Raw genomic sequence first — 26916 nt, 5'->3', positions numbered from 1 at the left:
CAGACCCGCCACCAGGACAAACCCCCCTCCATTATTACAGACCCCCCATCAGGACGAACTCCCCTCCATTATTACAGACCCCCCCAAGACAAACCCCCCTCCATTATTACAGACCCCTCCACCAGGACAAACCCCCCTCCATTATTACAGACCCCCCACCAGGACAACCCCCCCCACCAGGACAACCCCTCTCCATTATTACAGACCCCCCACCAGAACAAACCCCCCTCCATTATTACAGACCCCCCTACCAGGACAAATCCCCCTCCATTATTACTGGCCCCCCAGGACAAACCCCCCCTCCATTATTACAGACCCCCCCAGGACAAACCCCCCTCCATTATTAAAGACCCCCCCAGGACAAACCCCCCCATTAGGGTACATAAAAACAACCAGCGGAAGCTGGAGAGGAGAGGACAATGTGCAGCCGCGCCGCCTGGGTGGAGAGCAGATCACAGCAGGCAGGAGTTAGACACAGGGAGGAGGAGGAGAACATGTGTCAGGTACGGACCCCCCTCCCCCCCCCAGCAACATCACTGCGCAGCTGGTCTCTGTCCACACAGAGACAGCCGCTCCGATCTCTGGCTGCTCCCCTTCTCTGACAGGAGGAGGGAGGGGGGATGGGCTTCAGCAGGAAACACAGCGGTGGCAGAGGTGACGGGCGGAGAGAGTTGCCTCTGGACAAGGAGAGGAGGAGGAGAGAGGGTAGCACAATGGCGCTTCAGCGCCCCCACCTCTCTGGCGCCCAGGTGCACTGCACCCCACGCACCCGCCTGGGATCGGCCCTGTTTAAGTAGCAGCAGGTTTCATTGTCCACACTGTCACGGTGAAGCTCGCCCCAGGCTCTTTGCAGTCACTGACTTGAGCCCTTGTTGTCTGCAAGCCTTGCTTCTTAAGTGTACTATGTCTACTTTACACATTATACGCTTTGGAGGTGATTTACTAAATCTGGTGGACTCAGAATCTGGTGCAGCTGTGCATTGTAACCAATCAGGTTCTAACTTCAGCTTGTTCAATTAGGCTTTGGCAATAAAACCTGGAAGCTGATTGGATGCTATGGAGAGCTGGACCAGATTTTGCACTCTGCAGCTTTAGTAAATAACCCCCTCTGTGTACGTGGACAGACAGCACTCCCCCCCCCCCCCCCCCCCAGACCCTACTACAGGAAAAATTGACAATGAAAATCCATCTCAGCAGACTCCAACCCAACTATATCATGGAACCCAGCAATTTTGCAGCTACAGTGCAGCTATGTACAGCTAAATGGTCTACATGATATCAGTCCATCCTCATGTTGGACATTTGATTGGAGTTTGTGTTGTTGTGGATATATAATCTGGTACCTTAACACAATACGTTCCATGCACCAAAAACTTTGAGCTGCTCAGATTCCCATGGAGGATGGCTTTTACTTCAGTCTCATGCAACCTGTAATTAGAATGACCTCAATAAGTAATGGTGGGTTTTGATAAAAGGTAAGCTATGTTCACATTCCTTAAATTGTGAGTCCATATATTTCACATTTCCAGCATTACTGATTTCTAACACCTAATAAATGTGGTCACTTGTCTCCTGCAGCCTCTGACCATCTCCAAGCTAAAACAGCTTTGTCAGGTAATTCAATGCTTCTAATTACAAGATAAAATGGAGATGTCTCACCTGTACAGCACTCTGGCTGCATCTAGAGCCATAAGAACTCTCAGATCCCAAGGCAAGTCCAGTTCAGCTTGTAGTAGTTCCCGTAGTGTCCCTTTCTCACATAACTCCATCACCAACGAGTAGCAGGTTTCTGGGCCAGAACTAAAGGATGAGAGAGGATTAGGATGGAACAGAGACAGGAGACCAAGATGGAGAGATAGAGAAAAGGGGGGGGGGGGGGTGTGAACAGACAGGAGACCAGGTCAAGAGAGCTGCAGAGAAGGGGAGAGAGGAGGAGGATGGGAACAGATATAGGAGACCAGGACAAAGACCTGAAGAAAAAAATGGAAGCAGAGATGGGATACCAGAACAGAGCTGCAGAGAATCTGGATGAGAACGAAGAAGAAATAACAGAGATCAGGGATATGGAGACATAATTGATGTTACCATCCTCACCTGAATTATCTATACAGATACCGTAGAGTCGTAAAATATTTAAACACTCAAATTTCTTCATCGCTTGGCTCTCAGACAGAAATGTCCTCCGAATGAATCTGTAAAACAGAGAAACGGTCACCTTCTGCCCTTCCTTCAATGAGATAGAAGAGGACTGGTCTGTGTGTCCCCAGGAACTCACTCTTCACTCTGCACATTTTGATCCTTGAACACTTTGATAGCCACAGGACTGCGGTGGAGCTCTCCACAGTAGAGGAAATGGATGGGTCGCTCCAGTAATAGGTCTCCTCGCTTCAGATCTGTCACCCGGATCTCTGTGATGTTCCATTTCGGCCGGACACCTAGAGATAGAAAGTGGAGAATTTCACTTTGCTTTCCTACAGCACTATGAGCTACCTAAAAGGCTTATTCTCACCCTGTTCGCTTTACTGCACACCACTGCAGATGTATAGTGGGAATAAAGCCAAAAAGACAGTACATAGCAAGTAGCCTGCCTTGTAGCTCCCTTTGACTGAAATCTCATTTTTTCCCACCCAATAAGGGTGGAGTCACTCAGATATGTCATTCAGTTCACAACACAAAGGCTAAGAGGAGCCTGTAAATATGTGAAAATGAGAGTATAGCTCCACATTATGGCACCATTGATGAATGCTAAAATTGCTATTTACCTGAAACCCGTTATGCCGCGTACACACGGTCGGACTTTTCGTCTACAAAAGTCCAACGGACGCTGACGGACTAAAGCTGGCTGGTAATCCGATCGTGTGTGGGCTTCTCCGGACTTTCAACTGACTTTTTCAGCCTCAAATCCGACGGACTTTAGATTTGAAACATGCTTCAAATCTTTCCGACGGACTCGAGTCCGGTCGAAAAATCCGCTCGTCTGTATGCTAGTCTGACGGACAAAAACCCACGCTAGGGCAGCTATTGGCTACTGGCTATCAACTTCCTTATTTTAGTCCGGTGTACGTCATCACGTAAGAATTCGACGGACTTTTGTGTGATCGTGTGTAGGCAAGTCTGTTCGTTAGAAAGTCCGTCGCAAGTCCGTCGAAAGTCCGTCGAAAGTCTGTCGGACAGGCTGTCGGACTTTTGTAGCTGAAAAGTCCGACCGTGTGTACACCCCATTACTATTAGCATACCTCCCAACTTTTTGAGATGGGAACGAGCGACCTGTTAGCAAAAATATATAGGCATAGAACAAACCCCTGCCACACCCCTTAAAGGAAAATCAAAAATGATTATTTAAACCGACAAGTGCTTTTTTAACCACTTCTATTACTTTATTCTGGCTTATGAAATTTACCAATGTAGAAATTTAGAAACTGGATGGATGGTTTAGCACTGGGAAAGACTTTTTGGAAGATAAATAGTGCATTTTATATACAATTATATAGATCAGACCAAAATGAGGGACAAATGAGGAGGAAAGGGGGACTGAGGGACTTTGTTCCAAATTAGGGACAGTCCCTCAAAATCAGGGACAGCTGTGTATTATTGGTGATTAATAGAATCCAACTTGATTTACAATAGCATATGCCAATCATGCCACAGCAGTGCATTGTAGATATTTGGTACTTACTCTCTGGATCTGGTCTTTTAAATGAACATCCACTTTTCTTTTTTTTATACACATCTTGAATTTTGGGTAGAGGGTATAGTATGGTTGCCTATGTAAAGGTTAGGGATTTGGCCTATGCTGCCCCCATGTGAAAGTTGAAGATGGAGGAATGAGCATTTTCTTAGTATCTATGAGTGCCATTTTCTCAGCTATATCAGAAATGTCTGGACTACTGACTATACGCCTACCTGTGTGCCACTGTGCTGGTGTTCTGAGTACTTACATGCTAAATTAATTTCAGCCAGTTTAGCATTCAGTTTGCTCATTGCATCCTTCATGTTGTCCATCTTGTCCTCTATTTGGGGCACATGACCTGCATCAAACAGAAATAGAGACAACGTTTTCTTACATTTTCAGTTGGGTGAAATCACAGCTGTAAGCTCATATGGAGAATGTTATGGAGCTCCTGTTCTTGTCACTGAAATTATCAGTTCAACCACCAGACTCCACCCAATAACTGTCAGGGGATGAGTCATGAAACACGCTATATGGCCAAAAAGTTTGGACACCTATTTGAGCTTTTTGAACATTTGAGCTCCAGGCCCCTCCCTCAATATAGGCCCATGGCAGTGGCTTATTAATATCTGTGAGCCTTCCGGAAGTAAGAGGAGCCCTCTGTGCACACATAGAGGAGACAATTGTTAGTCAGTGCAGCCCAATCCTGTCTCTGTGACTCCTATCACAGGATCTGTTACACTCACACAGATCCTCAGTGTCTGGGAGCTGCCTGGGGGAGGGGCGCTGATGTTGTCCTAATCAGCAGGAGCCCGGGAGGAAGGACATCTCTCATGCTGTTGAGATAAGGTTAGTAAATTTGTTAGGGAGGTGTTGAGTAATTATTGTGCTAGGGGACAGAATGCCTGCTTCCCCCCATGTAATGTGCTCTCCCTCTTGTGCCCAGTGCCCACCATGTCATGTGCTGTGCATTGCAGAGCCCACTATGTAATGTGCTGTGCCCACCATGTCATGCCATGTGCATTGCAGTGCCCCCATGTAATGTGCTGTGCCCACTATGTCATGTCATGTCATGTACATTGCAGTGCCCCCATGTAATGTGCTGTGCCCACTATGTCATGTCATGTACATTGCAGTGCCCCTCATGTAATGTGCTGTGCCCACTATGTCATGTCATGTGCATTGCAGTGCCCCTCATGTAATGTGCTGTGCCCACTATGTCATGTGCTGTGCATTGCATTGCCCTTAATGTGATGTGCAGTGCCCACTATGTCGTGCTGTGCCTTGCAGTGCCCACCATGTAATGTGCAGTGCCCGCCACATCGTGTTGTGCCTTGCAGTGCCCACCATGTCATGTGCTGTGCCCACCATGTAATGTGCTGTGCCCACCATGTAATGTGCAGTGCCCACCATGTCATGTGTTGTGCCCACCATGTCATGTCATGTGCCCACCATGTCATGTCATGTGCATTGCAGTGCCCCCATGTAATGTGCTGTGCCCACTATGTCATGTCATGTACATTGCAGTGCCCCTCATGTAATGTGCTGTGCCCACTATGTCATGTCATGTACATTGCAGTGCCCCTCATTTAATGTGCTGTGCCCAGTATGTCATGTCATGTACATTGCAGTGCCCCTCATGTAATGTGCTGTGCCCACTATGTCATGGCATGTGCATTGCAGTGCCCCTCATGTAATGTGCTGTGCCCACTATGTCATGTGCTGTGCATTGCAGTGCCCCCCATGTAATGTGCTGTGTCCAGTATGTCATTTGCTGTGCATTGCAGTGCTCACTATGTAATGTGCAGTGCCCACTATGTCATGTGCTGTGCATTGCATTGCCCTTCATGTGATGTGCAGTGCCCACTATGTCGTGCTGTGCCTTGCAGTGCCCACCATGTAATGTGCAGTGCCCGCCACATCGTGCTGTGCCTCGCAGTGCCCACCATGTCATGTGCTGTGCCCACCATGTAATGTGCAGTGCCCACCATGTCATGTGATGTGCCCACCATGTCATGTGATGTGCCATGCAGTGCCCGCCATGTCATGTACTGTGCCATGCAGTGCCCGCCATGTAATGTGCAGTGCCCTCCATGTCATGTGATGTGCCATCCAGTGCCCACCATGTCATGTGCTGTGCCCACCATGTAATGTGCTGTGCCCACCATGTAATGTGCAGTGCCCACCATGTCATGTGTTGTGCCCACCATGTCATGTGTTGTGCCCACCATGTCATGTCATGTGCATTGCAGTGCCCCCATGTAATGTGCTGTGTCCACTATGTCATGTCATGTACATTGCAGTGCCCCTCATGTAATGTGCTGTGCCCACTATGTCATGTCATGTACATTGCAGTGCCCCTCATTTAATGTGCTGTGCCCAGTATGTCATGTCATGTACATTGCAGTGCCCCTCATGTAATGTGCTGTGCCCACTATGTCATGGCATGTGCATTGCAGTGCCCCTCATGTAATGTGCTGTGCCCACTATGTCATGTGCTGTGCATTGCAGTGCCCGCCATGTAATGTGCTGTGTCCAGTATGTCATTTGCTGTGCATTGCAGTGCTCACTATGTAATGTGCAGTGCCCACTATGTCATGTGCTGTGCATTGCATTGCCCTTCATGTGATGTGCAGTGCCCACTATGTCGTGCTGTGCCTTGCAGTGCCCACCATGTAATGTGCAGTGCCCGCCACATCGTGCTGTGCCTCGCAGTGCCCACCATGTCATGTGCTGTGCCCACCATGTAATGTGCAGTGCCCACCATGTCATGTGATGTGCCCACCATGTCATGTGATGTGCCATGCAGTGCCCGCCATGTCATGTACTGTGCCATGCAGTGCCCGCCATGTAATGTGCAGTGCCCTCCATGTCATGTGATGTGCCATCCAGTGCCCACCATGTCATGTGCAATGCCCACCATGTCATGGGCTGTGCCATTCAGTGCCCGCAATGTAATGTGCCGTGCCCACCATGTCATGTGCTGTGCCTTGCAATGCCCGCTATGTAATTTGCAGTGTCCACCATGTAATGTGTTGTGCCATGCAGTGCCCACCATGTCATGTGCAGTTCCCACCATGTCATGTTCTGTGCTGTGTCCACCCTGCCATGTGTTGTGCTCAGCATGTAGTGTGCTGTGCCCACTGTGCAATGTGCTGTGCTGTTCAGCAGTGCCCACCATGTCATGTGCAGTTCCTAACATGTAATGTGCAGTTGCATTACCCACCATGAAATGTGCTATGCCATGCAGTGCCCACCATGTAATGTGTTGTGTCCACCATGTAATGTGCTGTGCCATTCAGTGCCCACCATGTAATGCGCTGTGCCCACCACGTCATGTACTGTGCTATGCAGTGCCCACCATGTAATTCGCTGTACCCACCATGTAATGTGCTGTGCCATGCAGTGCCCACCATGTCATGTGCAGTGCCCACCATGTAAATTGCTGTGCAATGCCCACCTAGTCATGTGCTGTGTTGTGCCCACCGTGTCATGTGCTGCGCCATGCAGTGCCTACCATGTAATGTGCTGTACTCACCATGTTATGTGCTGTACATTGTCCATCATGGCATGTGCCGTGCAGTACCCACAATGGAATGTGCTGTGCAGGGCTCACCATGTCATATGCGGTGTCCACCATTTAATGTGCTGTGCTCACAATATAATGTGCTGTGTCGTGCAGTGCCCACCAATGTGTCCAATGGAATGTGGTGTGCAGGGCTCATCTTGTCATGTGCGGTGTCCACCATTTAATGTGCTGTGCTCACAATGTAATGTGCTGTGCAACGTGCAGTGCCCACCGTGTCATGTGGTGTCATGCAGTGCCCATCTTGTCATGTGCTGTGCCCACCATGCCATGTGCAGTACCCACCATATAATATTCTGTGCCCACCATATAATGTGCTGTGCAGTGCCCACTTGTAATGTGCAGTGACCACCATGTAATGTGCTCAGCTGTGCCCGTCATGTCATGTGCTGTGCCCACCATATAAGGTCCTGTGCCCACCGTGTGCATGTGCTGTGTTGTGCCCACCATGCAATGTTCTGTGTTGTGCAGTGCCAACCATGTCATGTGCTGTGCCCACCATATAATGTACTGTGCCTACCTTGTAATGTGCTGTATTGGGCAGTGCCAACCGTGTAATGTGTTGTGCCCGCCATGTAATGTACTGTGCTTTGCCCACCATTAAATGTGCTGTATCCATGTATCCACCATGTAATGTGTTGTGCCAACCATGTAATGTACTGTGCTATTCCCCCCCCCGTGTAATGTACTATGCTCTGCCCCCCACAGACTCACCCCCTCACTCTCACCCCCCTCTCTCTCTCTCTTTTATCCCCCTCACCCCCCTCTCTCTCTCTCATCCCCTCTCTTTCACCCTGTTCTCTCTCTCACCCCCTTCACCCCCTACCACCCTCTCTCTCTTTCACCCTCTCTCTATTCCCTTTTTTCTCATCCCCTCTCTCTCTCCCCCTCTCTCTCTCATTCACCCCCTTTTTCTCTTTCCCCCCTCCTCTCATCCCCTCTCTTTTAACCCCCTATCTCGCTATCACCAAACCCCCTCTCTGTCTCGTCCCCTCTCTCTCACCCCTCTCTCTCTCATTCACCCCCTTTCTCTCTCTTTCCCCCTCCCTCTCATCCCCTCTCTTTCAACCCCTTATCTCGCAATCACCCCCTCCCTCTCTCTCTCTCTCTCTCTCTCTCTCTCTCTTAACCACTCTCTCACACCCCTCTCTCTCTTTAATTTAAATTTAACAAAAAATTGTTTGCGTTTTCATTTCATTTTTTTTCATAAAAAGGCCCACCAAAATCCTTAGCACCAGGCCCGTGATGCTCTTAATCTGGCCCTGCTTCGGGGAAGACGTTCCCCAAGATTTTGGAGTGTGTCTGTGGGAGTTTGTGCGCATATGTGAAGTCAGCTACTGATCTTGGATAAGAAGACCTGGCTCACCATCTCCAATTCATCAGACATGTTTAGTAGGGTTGAGGTCAGGGCTGTGTACAGGACACTCCAGTTCCTCAACACCAACCTGGACATACCATGTCTTTATGGAGTTAGCTTTGTACACAGTCATGCTGGAACAGAAAAGGATCTACCCCAAGCTGTTGTCACAAGGTAGGAAGAGCACAACTATCTAAAGGTCTTAGTATGGTATGATGTAATACTAGCAGTACCCTTCACTGGAGACACCTAAACTACATGGGGCCATATACATAAGAGACTTTGGACTTGGAATTAGATTCTCATGCTGATTAGAAGGAGATAGAATGTATGGTATACACACCCCCACACTGTACTAACATGTCATACTTACCTGCTCTGTGCAATGGTTTTGCATAGAGCAGCCCCAATCCTCCTCTTCTCAGTCCTCTGCTGATGCTCCTGGCTCCCCCCCCCACCAAGTGCCCCCACAGCAAGCTGCTTGCTATGGGAGCACTCGTGTATGCTCGCTCCTGAGCCCCATCCACCTTCTACCTTTACAACCCCTTGTGGCCTTTGGCACTGTGCTGTTAAAACATGATACATATTCTGAACAGACAGACCTTTACTACTATTTTTAGAAGATTTATAAAAATACGATCCAGACTTACTAATGCTTGTCTGGAACATGAAAGATCTGTAGAGAACCCTACACACATTAGCTACTAGAGCTGCACGATTCTGGCTAAAATGAGAATCACAATTTTTTTGCTTAGAAGATAGATCACGATTCTCTCACGATTCTCGTGGCATAACATCATCTTTCACATTAAAACAAAAAAATTGGGCTAACTTTACTGTTTTGTTTTATTTATTTTTTATTCATTGAAGTGTATTTTTTCCCCAAAAAATTGCATTTGAAAGACCGCTGGGCAAATACAGTGTGACATAAAATATTGTAGTAATTGACATTTTATTCCCTAGGGTCTCTGTTAAAATATATATAATGTTTGGGGGTTCTAAGTTATTTTCTAGCAAACATATTGATTTTAACTTAAGAAACAAGTGTCAGAAAAAGATTTAGACTTTAATGCCCCGTACACACGGTCGGACTTTGTTCGGACATTCCGACAACAAAATCCTAGGATTTTTTCCGACGGATGTTGGCTCAAACTTGTTTTGCATACACACGGTCGCACAAAGTTGTCGGAATTTCCGATCGCCAAGAACGCGGTGACGTACACCACGTACGACGAGACTAGAAAAGGCCGGTTCAGAACCAAGCGCGGCACCCTTTGGGCTCCTTTTGCTAATCTCGTGTTAGTAAAAGTTTGGTGAGAGACGATTCGCGCTTTTTCAGACTCGTGGCTTTCAGATCGTTTTCTGCCGTTCAGTTTGTGCTTGTGGGTTTGTATCTGCTCTTCAGTGCGTGCAGTCAGTTCGTATCGGAGTTTTCTGTGCGATCTTGCCCGCTCGTTGCTGTTTTTCAGGTCGCTCTTCACAGGCCTTGCTGTACTTCAGTGCGTTCTGTTACTTCGTTCTGAGCAGCCGACCCTTTTCTAGCCATGTTTCGTATGCGTACTCCTCGTAGAGTTCCTGCTGTGCGGGGGCTTGGTGTTGGGGTCCTGACCTTGACACAAGTCCAGTCCATGAACAGGGTGGGGAGGAGTTCATGGACCAAGAATTGGTTGCTTCAGCGTGACCAGTTCTCTCATATGCCTTTGCTCCGTGAGAATAATCCTGATGATTTCAGGAACTTTCTCAGGATGACGGACCCCGTGTTTCACCGTTTGTTGGCTTCGCTGACCCCCTATATTAGCAGGCAGGATACCTGCATGAGGCAAGCCATCACTCCGGAGCAGAGGTTGGTCGCTACCTTGCGGTATTTGGCCACAGGGAGAAGTCTGCAGGACTTGAAGTTCTTGACAGGCATCTCCCCCCAGGCTCTGGGGATCATTATCCCAGAGACCTGTTCTGCCATCATCCAGGTCCTGCAGAAGGAGTATATGAAGGTAAGATTTTTATCCTTTTATATCACATTTTATTGTATTGAATGTTTGATAATATATTGTATTTCTTCCCTCATTCCCTAATTACCATGATTGTAATATGCTGTGAATGTCCCCTTTGTTCTCATGCATGCTGGATTTTTAGGTAATTATTATTTTATGTCCTTCATACATATTTGCCCTTCAATAACCTCCCCAGCATGGTGTCTCCTGGCCTATATTCACCTCATGTAGTCACTTAACAATGTATTTTATCAGCTCCATAGTAGTGCTTTACCCCAAACACCCCCTAAAATGTTTGGAAATGTTATTTTTGATTTAAATTTAGGCAGAGTGCCAGAGGCTTTTTTTTGTGGTGTCCCCAAATTTTTTTTAACCCTCCCCCCCAACTGCTAAGTCAGCTGATCCCAATTCTCTATCCTCAATCATCTATCTGCTGACTTTGCCAAACCCATACACACTATACCCATCTCTTTACTGGTCAGATTTATGGATGAATTCCCCAAAGCATGTAGTGCAAGGGCCTGCCTGTATACTTTCCAATGGTACTGTTTAAAGTTTTTGTATCCTATTATTATCTTGATAGGTAATAGCAGAATGTTCAAATGTCCTCAAATGTGTACAGTGTGTATTTATATCTTTGTATTATGACACTTCTTACCTGTCCAGTGGTCTGCCAATAGTGTAACTAAGGAGGGGCTGTTCCAAGTAATACCCTGTATTTAGGCATTCATCTCTCAATGAAGTGAAGAGGGTTACCTGTCCAAGAGTTCCCCCCCCCTAAAATGTTAGAAATGGCCCATGAGAGGGGGGTAGGGGGAATATGATAGGTGTACCTTATACTTTGTTGTTGTTAAATTCCCCTTAGTAAATGCTATCTGGAGGTTGCCCCATAATGTTTGTGTCTAATCTGCTTGCCATGTTTCTGTGAAAAAATAGTAATGTTTATTTTTTTTTCCTCAACAGTTTCCTTCAATGCCACAGGAATGGCAGACTGTGGCCTCCCACTTTGCCCAGCGGTGGGACTTTCCTAACTGCGGAGGGGCAATTGATGGGAAACACGTCCACATCGTCCCACCACCCAACTCGGGGTCGTACTATTATAATTACAAGGGGTTTAATAGTATAGTGATGTTGGCGGTGGTGTCGGCTAATTACGAGTTCTTGTATGTGGACGTGGGGAAGAATGGCCGGATGTCCGATGGTGGAGTGATCGCCCAGACGGAGTTCTACAGGCGTCTCCAGAATGGCAGCTTGGACTTGCCACCTCCAGGGGACAATGTTGAAGGTCTCCCATTTGTGTTTGTTGCTGATGAAGCATTTGCGCTGGGGGACCACCTGATGCGGAATTATATACAAAATAATTCTTCGCTGCCCAAAAAGGAAACAAAAAGCAGCTAACACAACCAACAAAGTATATATGGGAAGAAACGAAAAAAGTGTAGCGCTAAACAATATCGTGAACGACAGTGGATTAGTCGATATGCAGTGGAGGGGATCACCTATAAACAAAACTTTATAAATAGGTAGTCCTGATATGGGCTTTGTGACTAAACAATGAAAGTGGTTAGTCCTTATGTAAACATATTTGGACAAATAATTCAGGCATCCCAAAATGCAGACCAGCTCACTCCCACCGAGAGATGAAAAGGCTTACCAGATAAGATGGACCCAAAGGGGCATACGCCGAATTGGGTCAGATAAGGCTTGGGTGGTGAGTGGCTGTGGATGGCTGTGATCCTACGGATTGCTGTATTCCTCCAAATGGCACCCGGGTCCAGAAAGGTGTGGGAAGTTACACGAATATAGATGGTCCTATAGGTCATAGCATGTAGATTTTGAGAATAATACAGATCATGTGTGAATAAATTCAGACAGATATACAGTCCCCAATATTGGAATAGTATTCTGATTGAATGGCTGTGGACTGGGCAAGTTCAGTTAAAGATCTGCATCTGCAGATCTTTAACTGAACTTGCCCAGTCCACAGCCATTCACAGCATCTGCAGATCTTTAACTGAACTTGCCCAGTCCACAGCCATTCAATCAGAATACTATTCCAATATTGGGGACTGTATATCTGTCTGAATTTATTCACACATGATCTGTATTATTCTCAAAATCTACATGCTATGACCTATAGGACCATCTATATTCGTGTAACTTCCCACACCTTTCTGGACCCGGGTGCCATTTGGAGGAATACAGCAATCCGTAGGATCACAGCCATCCACAGCCACTCACCACCCAAGCCTTATCTGACCCAATTCGGCGTATGCCCCTTTGGGTCCATCTTATCTGGTAAGCCTTTTCATCTCTCGGTGGGAGTGAGCTGGTCTGCATTTTGGGATGCCTGAATTATTTGTCCAAATATGTTTACATAAGGACTAACCACTTTCATTGTTTAGACACAAAGCCCCATATCAGGACTACCTATTTATAAAGTTTTGTTTATAGGTAATCCCCTCCACTGCATATCGACTAATCCACTGTCGTTCACGATATTGTTTAGCGCTACACTTTTTTCGGACCACCTGATGCGGCCATTCCCGATGAGGACCCTCACCCCGGAACAGAGGGTTTTTAATTACCGGCTGGCCAGAGCCCGAAGAGTGGTGGAGAACACATTTGGAATCCTGGCCAGCCGGTTCCTATTATTTCTGACACCCATCCATATGGCGGAGTATAAACTGAACCATATAATACTTGCCTGCTGTGTTCTCCATAATTTTTTAAGAAAACATTCAGCCAACTATGCTGGCTCAGTTGGGCCTGAGGCCGGAATCCCTAATCCATCAACACTGACGGCGCTTGAAAGTGGCCGTCCTGGCTTGCCCTCCCTGAATGCCCGTGATGTCCGGTTACGCTACCTGGAGTTCTTTGTGGGTAGGGGGGCTATCAATATGCCAGACAATCTGTGACACCTTTTTCAAATAAAAAACAACCAAAAGAAATTCTTTGTGGACATTTACTGCTTGTGTTTGTTTTAGCTGACCCTGACAGAAATGTGTTGAGTGCAGAAAATGTCGTGATTGGGTAATCTTATAAAAAACAGTGTTGGCTGGTACTTCCTAAATGCAAAAACACATTTCACTACAAGTGCACTTGCATCTGCACTGAACCTGCACTTGTAGTGCAAAGAGGATTTGCCCTTAGGAAATAACCCCCATTTTTGCATAAAACAGCAATTACATCACCCCAAAAGTGTTGTAGTGTTGAGACAATAATCCACACATTCTTGAGTAAGGCACTTTTTTATACCTGCACAATCACATGTGCATTTCCCAAAGGTTTTTAAAACAAACCAACATGTTTGTTGTATAACAATGTTTGCAGTAGCATTATCAAAAATCGAAATATCCATTTCAGATAAAACAGGCCTGTGTAAAACCAACAAGAAAGCCAAAAAACTTGAACTTACAAAGTTCACATATGGTAAAACCTGAAGGCTATATCAGACATGAGTATTTATGAACTGTGTTTGATATAGCGTTCAGATGGGGGGAAATCACCCCTGGAAAAGCCAAATTTGGAAGATGCACACCAATTTACGAATGTCAACATGTGCTATCTGCCATCAGGGGGGATCAAGGGACGTGTTTTGGGGGAGCAAGCCCTTCCTCAACGCTACTTTATAATTGAGGAAGGGGTTGCACCCCCAAAACGCGTCCATTGATCTCCCGTGATGGCAGATAGCACATGTTGGCACACTGTGTGCATCCTCCAAATTTGGCTTTTCTAAACATTGAAAAAATTTTGGTACGATAAAACAGGTGATTTTGTGGGGTTTAAATTCGCCCCAAAACATCAATGATGTTATTATTTTTTTTAATAACATCACTGATTTGTTGCTGGATGTTTTGCAATTGGAGATTACACCCCATGATCTCCCCGATCAGTATCTGGGCACTTTCAGATGTAAAGCGTTCTGGATCACGATCACCTAAAAAGAGATAAAGAACAAAAAAAAAGGTCTCAAAAATCTGCCACCATCCATCTCTTTTACCTGAGCCTGTGGTCGCAGACACTCACCTGTTGTGGTGTCAATCTCCAACACGTCTTCTTCTTCCTCCTGCTCTTCTTCTTGTGTTGGTATTTCCCCTTCTTCCAGAGGGGGGGGGTCTCTGGTCTCCTGGGATGAGGGGTGTCCGAGTCTTTTCTCCCCTATGTAAAACAAAAATGGTATACTTAGAACACAGATATTTGATGGCAGAACTAGAAATAGGAAACATTGCTCGGAAGTGGGGTACAATTGTCTATTTTAGCAGAGTTCCAAGATGTATATTTTTTATTGCCCTTTGTCAAGCTGCAATACTTTACCTGTTTGGTACAAGCTTCACAGATGTAGCCCCCCCTATAGTATACACTGGAGCACCTGTGTGCCCCCCCTAATAAAAATGGTGTTCTTGTGTCCCACACTAGTGCTCCAGTGTCCAGATGTGAAAACAGCTGCTCAGTGTCCTCTCCTTACACACAATCTAGTTTGCATTTCATTCTAGTAACAAACCCATCTACACAAACAAATATTTGGCATCCAAGTAGGCCCCCAAAAATGTGTGAAAATGCATATGGCCTAAACAATGTTGTTCTAGAGGCCGAAAGAAAAATGTTTGATACGAACGAATAATGTGCCCATGAACATTAAAGTTGACCTTTTGAAACGTTACAACTAATAAAAGCATATGGAGCAGAACGAACGTAATAAAGACAGAAAGAATAGGAACACAGCACAACTACTTACTTTTTTGCAGCACTCTCCGGATCTTTCGGTACTGCTCTGGCTCTCTCAACTTCAGGTCCGACCACCGCTTCCTGAGCTGATCTTTAGACCTTCATACCCCGAAATTCCGCTCTAGACTCCTGACCACTTTCGCCATGATCTTGGCCTTTCGGATGTTCGGGTTGGGGTAAGGCCCATATTTTCCGTCATAGTCGGACTTCCTCATGATGTCGACCATCTCCAACATCTCCCCAAACGACATATTTGTGGCCTTAAAACGTCTCCTTCTGGATCGGGACGTGCCTGGATCCGCCCTTTCCTCCTCCTCCTCCTCGTTGCTACAATTAGCCCGCACCTGCTGTATGTCCGCCATCATGCTCTTCCCCCACTGCGCCGAACGAAAAGGGGCGGGGAATACACTAGAAAGAACGTCAGGGGCGGGCGGAGTTACACGCATGCGCAGTGTATATAAAGCGTAACACGCGTGCGTATTACGTTTGATCTGTGAGCGGAGGAAGGAGCATTGGACGCGCCGATCGTAAGAACGAAGGTAAGAGACAAACTTGTGCCTATACTGCTTCTAGATTGAGGCCTATATTGTAACAAGATTAGGAGAGTTTTGTGTGGCATTAGGCTTTGTCTTGTGTTGTGTCTTGCAGTGAACATGGATATGGTACTCAAAGATAAGGACTTCATTTCAGTATTCATAGAGATGCTAAGGGAGCTGCCTTGTCTGTGGGAGATTAAACACCCCCATTACAAGAACCAAGCAAAGAGGAAGGCCGCACTGGAGCAATTGTGTGAAATTGTGAAGCAGGTGATCCCCACGGCAGACATCACTTATTTAAAGATTTTCATTGGTGGCCTGAGGAGCACATATCTGAGGGAGCGCAATAAAGTCCTGGATTCACAGAGATCCGGAGCAGCAGGTGACATCTATGTCCCCAGGATGTTGTACTACGACAGGCTGCACTTTCTGGCAGGCCAGACTGAACCCAGGCCATCCCTCTCCAGTCTTCCTTCCACGCTTCCTTCCCCCCCGGCTGAGGCTTCTGACGCCCAACCTGGGCCTTCCAGGCCGCATGTGGAGGAGCCCAGATTGAGCCAGGTATAGCATTCCTCTAAATATTTCTGCTTGTCCAATCAATGATGTGAACTATATGTTAGTTGGGAGTACTAATTAAGGATTGTGATTGATGATGCAAAACATTACAACTATGTCCCTTTTTCATACACAGGGAAGTCTCAGCCAGGCCGAGCCGGCTGGCTGATATCAAGGTCCCTCCACCCCCCCTGAAAACAGAAAGTGGCAGTAGGACGAGTGCCCTAGAGGAGGCGGCTATCAGATTCTTTTGGAGGGCTACAGAGGTCCTGGGAGCACCACACACCAGGCAGGAGAACATTGCTGCATTCATAGCCTATAAAATGCAGAGGATGGAGGAGGGCCAAAAAGCCATGTGTGAGGCCCTCATATTGGAGGCTCTGGCGAAAGGTATGAGGGGCCAAATTACACCTCACACACAGCTTTGGGATGGTCCTCCTCCTCCTGCAGGTCCTACTCCTCCTCCAGGTCCTACTCCTCCTCCTGCCACATCTCCAACTGCACAGCCACAGCCGGGAATGAAGCGTGAAAGGAAGACCAGACAGTGAGGATCCTGGATCCAGTCTGTTGGGCAAAAAAATGCAGCCTCTTGTGGTACCACAGCCTGCGGACACACATGTCATCTGCTGCTATCCAAGTCTCTGTGAATCCATAAATTGCCACCACTGTGCCCATTAAACACTGCCACTGTGCCCATCAAATGCAGCCACACACATGTCATCTGCTGCTATCCAAGTCTCTGTGAATCCCGGACCAGACTGCCCTCCCTTACATATGGACTCCTCAGGCCACCAATTTTGATGTTTAAGAATTGATGTCTGCTGTGGGGGTCCCAGGCTTCGCTAATTTCTTTTGTTGATCCAGTGTTGCCTTCAGGGCCGGACTGGCCTACCGGGATACCCGGAAATATCCCGGTAGGCTGGCTGCACTGTAGTACCGCTGGGGCCGCTCACTGCCTGTGTCAGCATCAGCATTCTAAAGAGCAGCAGCGGCGGCCGCCGCTGCTGCACTATGCCAGCTGTGTGTCACTCTCACTCACTCTCTGTGTGTGTCTCCGGGGCCGCTCACTGCCTGTGTCCTGACCTAAAGATCAGCAGCAGCGGTGGCCGCCGCTGCTGCACTATGCCATGGCTGCCTGTGTCTGTCACTCACTGTCTCCTCCATTCGGCCGGCGCGCCGCCCACCACACTCATCATCATGCCTCGCTCTCTGTGTGCCTGAGGGGGAGGAGCAGGAGAACGCCGTGCTGCTCCATTTTGCCTCGTCCCGTGCGGCGCCAGCCAGCACCGCCCACTATCTGCACGAGGAGAGAATATCAGTGAATGGCCGGCAGTGCAGCTGCTACAGCACAAGAATCAAGGTGTCTCTTTCTCTCTCTCTCTCTCTCTCTCTCTCTCTCTCTCTCTCAAGTGCCAGATAACTTTGAAAACTGTGCCCATAGATTGCCAACACTGTGCCCTGCCCATCAAACACAGCCACTGTACCCATCAATTGCCACCACTGTGCCCATTAAACGCAGCCACTGTACCATCAAACACAGCCACTGTACCCATCAATTGCAGCCACTGTGCCATCAAACACAGCCACTGTACCCATAAATTGCCACCACTGTGCCCATTAAACGCTGCCACTGTACCATCAAACGCAGCCACTGTACCATCAAACGCAGCCACTGTGCCCATCAAACGCAGCCACTGTACCATCAAACGCAGCCACTGTACCATCAAACGCAGCCACTGTACCCATAAATTGCCACCACTGTGCCCATTAAACACAGCCACTGTGCCCATCAAACACAGCCACTGTACCCATAAATTGCCACCACTGTGCCCATTAAACGCTGCCACTGTACCATCAAACGCAGCCACTGTACCATCAAACGCAGCCACTGTACCCATAAATTGCCACCACTGTGCCCATTAAACACAGCCACTGTGCCCATCAAACGCAGCCACTGTGCCCATAAATTGCCACCACTGTGCCCATTAAACGCTGCCACTGTGCCCATCAAACGCAGCCACTGTACCATCAAACGCAGCCACTGTACCCATCAATTGCCACCACTGTGCCCATTAAACGCAGCCACTGTACCATCAAACGCAGCCACTGTACCATCAAACGCAGCCACTGTACCCATCAATTGCAGCCACTGTGCCATCAAACACAGCCACTGTACCCATAAATTGCCACCACTGTGCCCATTAAACGCTGCCACTGTACCATCAAACGCAGCCACTGTACCATCAAACGCAGCCACTGTACCCATCAATTGCAGCCACTGTGCCCATCAAACGCAGCCACTGTACCATCAAACGCAGCCACTGTACCCATAAATTGCCACCACTGTGCCCATTAAACACAGCCACTGTGCCCATCAAACACAGCCACTGTACCCATAAATTGCCACCACTGTGCCCATTAAACCCTGCCACTGTACCATCAAACGCAGCCACTGTACCATCAAACGCAGCCACTGTACCCATAAATTGCCACCACTGTGCCCATCAAACGCAGCCACTGTGCCCATAAATTGCCACCACTGTGCCCATTAAACGCTGCCACTGTGCCCATCAAACGCAGCCACTGTACCATCAAATGCAGCCACTGTACCCATAAATTGCCACCACTGTGCCCATTAAACACAGCCACTGTGCCCATCAAACACAGCCACTGTACCCATAAATTGCCGCCACTGTGCTTATTAAGCGCTACCACTGTGCCCATCAAACAAAGCCACTGTACCCATAAATTGCCACCACTGTGCTCATTAAGCGCTACCACTGTGCCCATCAAACGCAGCCACTGTGCCCATCAAACGCAGCCACTGTACCCATAAATTGCCACCACTGTGCCCATTAAACGCAGCCACTGTGCCCATCAAATGCAGCCACTGTACCATCAAACGCAGCCACTGTACCCATAAATTGCCACCACTGTGCCCATTAAACACAGCCACTGTGCCCATCAAACGCAGCCACTGTGCCCATAAATTGCCACCACTGTGCCCATTAAACACTGCCACTGTGCCCATCAAATGCAGCCACACACATGTCATCTGCTGCTATCCAAGTCTCTGTGAATCCCGGACCAGACTGCCCTCCCTTACATATGGACTCCTCAGGCCACCAATTTTGATGTTGAAGAATTGCTGTCTGCTGTGGGGGTCCCAGGCTTCGCTAATTTCTCTTGTTGATCCAGTGTTGCCTTCAGGGCCGGACTGGCCTACCGGGATACCGGGAAATATCCCGGTAGGCTGGCTGCACTGTAGTACCGCTGGGGCCGCTCACTGCCTGTGTCAGCATCAGCATTCTAAAGAGCAGCAGCGGCGGCCGCCGCTGCTGCACTATGCCAGCTGTGTGTCACTCTCACTCACTCTCTGTGTGTGTCTCCGGGGCCGCTCACTGCCTGTGTCCTGACCTAAAGATCAGCAGCAGCGGTGGCCGCCGCTGCTGCACTATGCCATGGCTGCCTGTGTCTGTCACTCACTGTCTCCTCCGTTCGGCCGGCGCGCCACCCACCACACTCATCATCATGCCTCGCTCTCTGTGTGCCTGAGGGGGAGGAGCAGGAGAACGCCGTGCTGCTCCATTTTGCCTCGTCCCATGCGGCGCCAGCCAGCACCGCCCACTATCTGCACGAGGAGAGAATATCAGTGAATGGCCGGCAGTGCAGCTGCTACAGCACAAGAATCAAGGTGTGTCTCTCTCTCTCTCTCTCTCTCTCTCTCTCAAGTGCCAGATAACTTTGAAAACTGTGCCCATAGATTGCAACACTGTGCCCTGCCCATCAAACGCAGCCACTGTACCCATCAATTGCCACCACTGTGCCCATTAAACGCAGCCACTGTACCATCAAACGCAGCCACTGTACCCATCAATTGCAGCCACTGTGCCATCAAACACAGCCACTGTACCCATAAATTGCCACCACTGTGCCCATTAAACGCTGCCACTGTACCATCAAACGCAGCCACTGTACCATCAAACGCAGCCACTGTGCCCATCAAACGCAGCCACTGTACCATCAAACGCAGCCACTGTACCATCAAACGCAGCCACTGTACCCATAAATTGCCACCACTGTGCCCATTAAACACAACCACTGTGCCCATCAAACACAGCCACTGTACCCATCAAACACAGCCACTGTACCCATAAATTGCCACCACTGTGCCCATTAAACGCAGCCACTGTACCCATAAATTGCCACCACTGTGCCCATTAAACACAGCCACTGTGCCCATCAAACACAGCCACTGTACCCATAAATTGCCACCACTGTGCCCATTAAACGCTGCCACTGTACCATCAAACGCAGCCACTGTACCATCAAACGCAGCCACTGTGCCCATCAAACGCAGCCACTGTACCATCAAACGCAGCCACTGTACCATCAAACGCAACCACTGTACCCATAAATTGCCACCACTGTGCCCATTAAACACAGCCACTGTGCCCATCAAACACAGCCACTGTACCCATAAATTGCCACCACTGTGCCCATTAAACGCTGCCACTGTACCATCAAACGCAGCCACTGTACCATCAAACGCAGCCACTGTACCCATAAATTGCCACCACTGTGCCCATTAAACACAGCCACTGTGCCCATCAAACGCAGCCACTGTGCCCATAAATTGCCACCACTGTGCCCATTAAACGCTGCCACTGTGCCCATCAAACGCAGCCACTGTACCATCAAACGCAGCCACTGTATCCATCAATTGCCACCACTGTGCCCATTAAACGCAGCCACTGTACCATCAAACGCAGCCACTGTACCATCAAACGCAGCCACTGTACCCATCAATTGCAGCCACTGTGCCATCAAACACAGCCACTGTACCCATAAATTGCCACCACTGTGCCCATTAAACGCTGCCACTGTACCATCAAACGCAGCCACTGTACCATCAAACGCAGCCACTGTACCCATCAATTGCAGCCACTGTGCCCATCAAACGCAGCCACTGTACCATCAAACGCAGCCACTGTACCCATAAATTGCCACCACTGTGCCCATTAAACACAGCCACTGTGCCCATCAAACACAGCCACTGTACCCATAAATTGCCACCACTGTGCCCATTAAACGCTGCCACTGTACCATCAAACGCAGCCACTGTACCATCAAACGCAGCCACTGTACCCATAAATTGCCACCACTGTGCCCATTAAACACAGCCACTGTGCCCATCAAACGCAGCCACTGTGCCCATAAATTGCCACCACTGTGCCCATTAAACGCTGCCACTGTGCCCATTAAACGCGGCCACTGTACCATCAAACGCAGCCACTGTACCCATAAATTGCCACCACTGTGCCCATTAAACACAGCCACTGTGCCCATCAAACACAGCCACTGTACCCATAAATTGCCGCCACTGTGCTTATTAAGCGCTACCACTGTGCCCATCAAACGAAGCCACTGTACCCATAAATTGCCACCACTGTGCTCATTAAGCGCTACCACTGTGCCCATCAAACGCAGCCACTGTGCCCATCAAACGCAGCCACTGTGCCCATCAAACGCAGCCACTGTACCCATAAATTGCCACCACTGTGCCCATTAAACGCAGCCACTGTGCCCATCAAATGCAGCCACTGTACCATCAAACGCAGCCACTGTACCCATAAATTGCCACCACTGTGCCCATTAAACACAGCCACTGTGCCCATCAAACGCAGCCACTGTGCCCATAAATTGCCACCACTGTGCCCATTAAACACTGCCACTGTGCCCATCAAATGCAGCCACTGTACCATCAAACACAGACACTGTACCCATAAATTGCCACCACTGTGCCCATTAAACGCAGCCACTGTACCATCAAACGCAGCCACTGTACCATCAAACGCAGCCACTGTACCCATCAATTGCAGCCACTGTGCCATCAAACACAGCCACTGTACCCATAAATTGCCACCCCTGTGCCCATTAAACGCTGCCACTGTACCATCAAACGCAGCCACTGTACCATCAAACGCAGCCACTGTACCCATAAATTGCCACCACTGTGCCCATCAAACACAGCCACTATGCCCATCAAACACAGCCACTGTACCCATAAATTGCCACCACTGTGCCCATTAAACGCTGCCACTGTACCATCAAACACAGCCACTGTACCATCAAACGCAGCCACTGTACCCATAAATTGCCACCACTGTGCCCATTAAACACAGCCACTGTGCCCATCAAACGCAGCCACTGTGCCCATAAATTGCCACCACTGTGCCCATTAAACGCTGCCACTGTGCCCATAAAACGCAGCCACTGTACCATCAAACGCAGCCACTGTACCCATAAATTGCCACCACTGTGCCCATTAAACACAGCCACTGTGCCCATCAAACGCAGCCACTGTACCCATAAATTGCCGCCACTGTGCTTATTAAGCGCTACCACTGTGCCCATCAAACGAAGCCACTGTACCCATAAATTGCCACCACTGTGCTCATTAAGCGCTACCACTGTGCCCATCAAACGCAGCCACTGTGCCCATCAAACGCAGCCACTGTACTATCAAACGCAGCCACTGTACCCATAAATTGCCACCACTGTGTCTTATCTATATATAATGCACTCTTTAAATGTGCTTTAAAATGCATGGTTTTCCATTTTATGAACAAGAAAATAATGACGTTATGCTGTTGGGCTGGTATACTAATGCTATGGGGCTGGTATGACATTTTTTCCAGGGCTGGTTTTCATTCCCAGTCCGGCCCTGGTTGCCTTCCTCTTTGTTTGGTTCTGATCCCTTAATAAAGGATTTTTGTTTTGAATTATACTCTCCTATGTGTTTTACTTCAAAAAGGACAGTTTTTTTGTGAGGATTCAGGTACATTTCAAATATACAATGTGAAATGAACAAGGGACACCAACAACAAACAATCTCCTTGAGATTAAATAATAAAAGATATCAATGGTGTTGGGGTAACTTGACACACAAAACACACCCAAAAATATTCTGGAGTAAAAATAAAAATAACATTGAACAAAGATCAGCCTTGGAAAAAATACAAACATTAAATAAAAAAAAGGCTTAAAATCCAAAATAAAAAAAAATTAAAAAATATCAAACTGTCAGATGTGACAACTAATAACAATATATTCAGGGAATCCCACTAAAAAAACACAAATAAAAGTTTGTGAGAAGTGTGTGTGAATACGAGCAGCAAAACGACCTAATTCTTGTCACATTATAAAGAAGACGAGAGTGCGCTGTATTAAACCATTTTTAACATTGCAGCGTGACGAAAGTGCTGTATCCATTGCGAACGCTAAGTTTACCAGAACGAGCTGTCCCGTGTTGGAATTTCTTCTGAGCATGCGTGGCACTTTGTGCGTCGGAACAGGCCACACATGGTCGGAATTGACGCGATCGGATTTTGTTGTCGGAAAATTTTATCTCCTGCTGTCCAACTTTGTGTGTCGGAAAATCCGATGGAAAATGTCCGATGGCGCCCACACACGGTCGGAATTTCCGACAACACGCTCCGATCGGACATTGTCCATCGGAAAATCCGACCGTGTGTACGGGGCATAAGTGTTTAAACTTCCTGCATTTACATGTTGTTAAAAACTTGGCAGACTGCCTGGATTTTTTATTTACACACAGAAGTTTTTCCCTTTGATCTGAGAAGGAAGAGTTAGTTACAATGTTTCATGTTAAAGACTTGGCAGACTGCCCGGATGTTTTCTTTTGATAGCTGAGTGAGCAGATAAGTTTCTCCACTTGTTATATGAAAGAATCCGCAAACTCTGCAATAAAGATCTTCAGGGGGGTTGAATCGAGATCACGATTTTTTAACGATTAATTGTGCAGCTCTACTAGCTAGATCATTAATACTGCTCAGAAAGCATTTATGATTAACCACTTGAGGTCTGGGCCATAGCCGAATGACAGCTACAGCACGGACCTCAATTTCCGGGAGGCCGTCATGGGACGTCCTCCCCTGTACACGCGCACTGCACGCACCCTGCAGGGCGCACGGCGTGCGCGCTGTGATCGCCGAGTCACGGAGACTCGGATGATCACAGATCCGAGTAAGGGGCTGGTCCCGGCCCCTTACCATGTGATCAGCTGTCAGCCAATGACAGCTGATCACATGATGTAAACAAAACCTCGGTGATTGGTTTCGTTTTCTCCTCACGCTGACAGCGTGAGGAGGAAAAACAAGCCGATTACCAGCTTATGTCACAGGGACATCGGTCCTGAAGAGGAAGGAGGCACATATGCCTCATCTGTGCCAACAGGTGCCATCTGTCATTGCCACCTGCCAGTGCCCACAAGTGCCACCTGTCAATGCCCACAAGTGCCACCTATCAATGCCCACAAGTGCCATCTATCAATGCCCACAAGTGCCACCTATCAATGCCCACCAGTGGTGCCAATCAGTGCCAGCTAGCAGTGCTGCCATCAATCAGTGCCCAATCAGTGCCCATCACCGCCACCCATCAGTGCCCATCACCGCCACACATCAGTGCCCATCACTGGCACCTATCAGTGCCCATCAGTGCCGCCTCATCAGCGTACATCAACGAAGGAGAAAAATTACCGGTTTGCAAAATTTTATAACAAAATATAAAAAAAAAAAAAATTTTTTTTTTTTGTAAAATTCTGTCTTTTTCATTTTTTTTAACAAAAACTAAAAACCGCAGAGGTGATCAAATACCATCAAAAGAAAGCTCTATTTGTAGGAAAAAAATGATAAAAATTTCATTTGGGTACAGTATTGTATGACCGCGCAATTGTCATCCAAAGTGCGACAGCGCTAAAAGCTGAAGATTGGTCTGGACAGGAGGGGGGTTTAAGTGCCCAGTAAGCAAGTGGTTAAATTAATGGCATATCTATATGTCGTTGTACATATCAATAGGTTGGGCTATGGTCTACATGATCTGTAGTGGGGGCAAAAAAAAGAAACTCACTGTTGAGGTAAGTGCAGAGCTCCTGCAGGTCTTCCTCTATATCCTATTCATTCTGCCTCTTCCTAGTGTTCTCCACGAAGAACTGAGAAAATTTAGACTTGTGTTTGGCAGCCAGCAGGACAGAGATCTCGGTGGCAGCATCCCCCAGGCGGTCGTTGATTAGTTGAAATTCTTCCTTGATGCCATTGGCCTGGAGTACCTGTTTCCACCAGACATGGTGGGAATATTTAATGACCCAACACTTGGCGTTCTCTAGCGTGGTGGCCAGCTCCCCCACCACTGCCAGCAGAGCCATTGACTTATCCTGCTGCTTCTCCAGAGTCTTTGCAGTCAGAAGCAACATTTTGATCCTCTTCTCTAGGCGGCGGCATTGCTTCTTGTTGGAGCTGGCCTGGTCACACAGGTCATAGATGGTCTGAGCAACACTGAAAACGTGACCCAATGCCTCCAACGCCTCCATCCCCTGCAAAGACAAAGGGGGGGGGGGGTTAGAGAGGGAACCATGGATGAGTGTGGAAGGTGCAAGGGTCTGGGCTTGGTGAATAAAGGACTGTGGATGAAAAACAAGGCACCACTCTAAGTACAGAGATTACATGAAGTTTATTAAAAAAACTAGGAAAAGCGGTACTCACAAGGGTACATGATAAAAAGACATGTTAGCAATGATGCCGGAGTGTCCTAGAGTATCTCTGATCTGGGTCTGGATGGCGGTGGTGTCCGATGGACAGGCTGAAGCGGTGGATGCCGTCACTTCCGGCCGCTGGAACGCACGCTGGAATCCAAGGAAACCAGAGAGAAGAGATCACTTCCGGGTAGGTGGACGTGTAGGCGATGCGTTTGCGGTGCTACACTCCTTCCTCAGGCCTAACGTGAGATGTGATTGGGCTGGGATTAAGAGGCTAGTGGATGGCGCTGATTGGTTGAAAAAGCGCTCTATGTTATTAATGTTATTAAGTTATTAATAAATGAGATTGAACGAATTAACGGATGCGGGAGAGGGGAGCAGTCAAATTAGGCTGCTCACCTCTATTTCTACATTCAAACCACCAGGGCAAGAGAGTCCAAAGTGTATATCCAGTACGTTTCCCTCTGGCAGAGAGGTTTTTAAAACGCTCTGCCAGTGGGAACGTACCAGAAATGGACTGAATGATCCAGACCCTGAGGCCAGAGGATGAGTGGTCATGTTTTTGAAGAAAATGTAAGGGAACACTGTGGGTGTCGTCCCCTGCTTCTACGAGACGACGGTGTTCCCCAAATCTTTTTCTCAGAGTGCGTATAGTTCTGCCCACATAATAGAGCCCACACGGACAAGTTAAGCAGTAAATAACGAATTCTGTGGAACAATTAAAGAAACTGCTAATCTGGTAAGTCTTGCCTTTGTGGGTAAACTCCTTTTGACCATGTGTGACATGGTTACATGTCAAGCATAATTTTTTTATGACACTGGTACATCCCAACCAGAGGAATGAGACATGGAAATGCTGTCTTGGGGCCTAATTTGGATTTGAGTTTACTGGGTGCTATCAGGTTTTTAATGTTCCTTGTTTTACGATATGTGAATT

The 26916-nt window shown here is 47.9% G+C and overlaps 1 pseudogene; it reads right to left on the bottom strand.

Annotated features, from left to right (window-relative positions):
* Window positions 1–1289: 1289 nt before the first annotated feature.
* LOC141111732 (mixed lineage kinase domain-like protein) lies at window positions 1290–25814 on the bottom strand (annotated as a pseudogene).
* Window positions 25815–26916: the final 1102 nt, after the last annotated feature.

Source organism: Aquarana catesbeiana, linkage group LG11, assembly GCF_042186555.1.
Source record: "Aquarana catesbeiana isolate 2022-GZ linkage group LG11, ASM4218655v1, whole genome shotgun sequence".
Classification (NCBI taxonomy): Eukaryota; Metazoa; Chordata; class Amphibia; order Anura; family Ranidae; genus Aquarana; species Aquarana catesbeiana.
Note: the sequence above shows the minus strand (reverse complement) of the source record. Positions and strands in the feature narration are given on the sequence as shown.